General features: G+C 50.1%; 1 pseudogene; it reads right to left on the reverse strand.

The window, feature by feature from the left end:
• Positions 1–739: 739 nt before the first annotated feature.
• LOC142570785 (uncharacterized) lies at positions 740–2325 on the reverse strand (annotated as a pseudogene).
• Positions 2326–2969: the final 644 nt, after the last annotated feature.

The raw sequence follows: 2969 nt of genomic DNA on the forward strand, positions 1-2969 counted from the left end.
TGGCTCCTAATCTATCGTACATCCTATGTCATATGTCACATTAACGCATATTCTATTGTCAAGTGTCGACACCCTAACTTCAATGTCATGATCACGGGATCATGACATGGATCACACTTCGCAGTAGAGTTACAGACAACTAAGTTATTTCTCTCACGCATATCCAGCAGCATGGTACCCGTGAAGTCTGTGTACCCATCCATAACTTCAACATGTGCATTCATGTCTCCTAAAACAATTATCTCACATCCTTTCTCTAGCTCATTGATGTACGCTGCTATACAGTCCAACATTTTTTTGCTTTCTTCTTTAGCATTTGATCCTGTCCAAAGCTATATAAAGCCTAGGAGTGTTTTCTCCCCCGATACCTTTCCTTTTAGCCATAGTTGCTCCTTGCATTCCAGTTTAAACATTTGCGAATTTGTATTTTTATGAATGAGTGTTCCGATTCCCCCATCCTTTCTGCTACCCTGCACTCTGCTGCCGTATTTCCATGCAAAATGAAATTTACAGGGCAGCTGTTCCATGTCACTTAGATGCGCCTGTACAAACCCACAGACCATTAGGTTCTCCCGCCTTAGTTGTTCTTCGATTTCCTCCCATTTCAGCCTATTTCTGCCACCTTGCATATTAATAAACCTTGTGTGTGACCTAATTTGGCACTGGTGCTTATTCCTGTTGCCTGTGCTACAGTACCGATGCTTGCTTGTTTGTAGCTCCTGCCTCGAATCGTCCACGCCTACACTGGTTGCTTCAGGGTTCCGGGTCCCCATAAAAAATCTGTTGCCTGGTGACCCATCCTGACCCCTATCCTTTTGCCAGTGGCACCACTGTAGTGAATGTCATCCTGTACAAAAGGCCGGGAGCCGGCTCCGTACACGTCCCTGTTGACCTCCATCACGCTGTACCCGAGTCATCGGCTCATACTCCTAATGACCCAATTGGCCTCAACCACCCTCCTTTCTATCTGGTCAGTCTGGCCCTGAAGCTCTGGGATAGTGCATATCGTGATATACACCCTCCCGGAGGCCTCTCTAAGCTTACGCAGCCCAGTCTCAATGTGCATCTCAAAGTCCTGGCTTCTCCCCTTACGCACGTCATTGAGCCCTGCATGCATAATGACCAAGCTATCGCCGTCTGTGCTGTACCCTTGGTAGGGGACAGCAAAGCACTATCCCGGAGCTTCCATCGCCTTGGTCATCGCTTCCACCATGCCCTTCCCCGCTTGCGCCTCCACCTGCACTCGCCCGCCCGCCTTCATTCTCGCCATCACACTTTCTTCAGCCCTCCCAACATTGGAGTCCCCTATCACCAGACCCTTCTGCCTGCGAACCGTTCGCCGCCAGCCTGTGTCCGCTGCCCCTCTCTGCGCCCGCTGGCACCCCTGAAGCTGCAGTGTCGCCTCACTCGGGGCGTGTTGCGCTGCTTCGCTATAGCTATGTCGATTCACCGGCGGCGAGCCGACGACCGCTTGATCTGCCTCCTTGCCTCCCACTTCGCCTGTAGGGTTATCCTACTTTCTCAGCTTTGCCACTGGCTTGAAGTCCTGACCCACTCATTCTCCACTGCACGTGTCTCAAGCGCATCGAGCCGCCTTTCTAGTTCGGCGCTTTTTTCCCTCTCTTCCCCAAGCTTGGCCGCGGTCCTTAGTACTTGCGCGGCCTGGGCCGCCTCCACCTTCACCAAACCATCGACTTTCGCCTGCAGTGCTACCCGCTTCTCCTGCTCCTGAATCAGGTCTGCTTTCAGCTCTTCGAAATTAGCCGCCCAAGTCCCTTCCACTTTTTGGACTGCTTCCCTGACACCTTCGAACGGCCTGCACATGAAGGTGACCCCTTCGCGTCTGGTAAACTCTGGAAACTAGTCTTGTCGAGGAAGCACCAGCGCAGGAACTCGTCGCAGTGCACTTGCTCCTCGTCCCCCGCGGCCTTCCCGTTCTTCGGTTTCATCGCTAGGCCTACGTCCCTTGGCCCAACGAGCAAGTCCGCCAAATCACACGAGCAAAGACGAGCTGAACCGCCAACACAAACAAAAATAAAACATTAACGCTCCCTACCCCATGTAACAATCACTACAGAGAGCTAGCTCAAATAATTAAGCCTATCAAATATGACCCGGCTGCCACCTAGGCCTAACGGGGGATCCGCCAGACCTAGAAAGCCTCTTGCTAGAGAGCCGTTTACTACTCTTGCTAAGAATTCAAAATTTGCGCCCCTAATCCATGCAAAAGAAAACACCTCGAAAACTCTAGCTAATAAAAATAAAGGAGTACTTTGCTACGAACGACGTCACTGAAGCCTCGGGCACAGGAGTGTCCGCTACCATCCGAAGAGCTTCCCGCGAACCATGGTAACACCATGTAACACAGCATTGACGCGGACACGGATAATGTATATTGCAGGGTGTGTCAATACACCCTGAAATATACAGGTTAGGTTAGGTTAGGTTGGGTTAGGGTGCCTTTTGTCAATGAACAAAGTTTATTCACATGTTTCTCGTCTCCTTACATGAAAACTGAATTTAACAGGTGAAACGTAATCTTCAGGTGGCCTGTTGCCACCTGAAGGCAATGTCGGCAATGTCCGTGACAATTTAAATTACTTACACCAGGCTGGGCGTAGAATAGTGTGACGTGGAGAGCCACTGCTTCAGTCTGGCCTAACCCGCTTTCATGTGGAAATGCCACGTCATCATCGTCATCATCATAATCAGCCTGGAATGCCCACTGCAGGGCAAAGGCCTCTCTCATGCTTCTCAAACACAGACCTCAAAACTTGCCTTCCCTAAATCCTAAACCCATAATAGGTTTCCTTAATCGGTTACCTTCCCTCCACGTACCCTGCCTATGCCCATTTCTTTTTTATTTCAACAAAAATTCTCTTGGGTTAGGTTGGGTTAGGTTAGGTTGGGTTAGGTTAGGTTAGGTTCGGTTCGGTTAGGTTAGGTTAGGTTAGGTTGGGTTAGGTTAG

The sequence above is a fragment of the Dermacentor variabilis genome, chromosome 2, assembly GCF_050947875.1.
Source record: "Dermacentor variabilis isolate Ectoservices chromosome 2, ASM5094787v1, whole genome shotgun sequence".
NCBI classification, from domain to species: Eukaryota; Metazoa; Arthropoda; class Arachnida; order Ixodida; family Ixodidae; genus Dermacentor; species Dermacentor variabilis.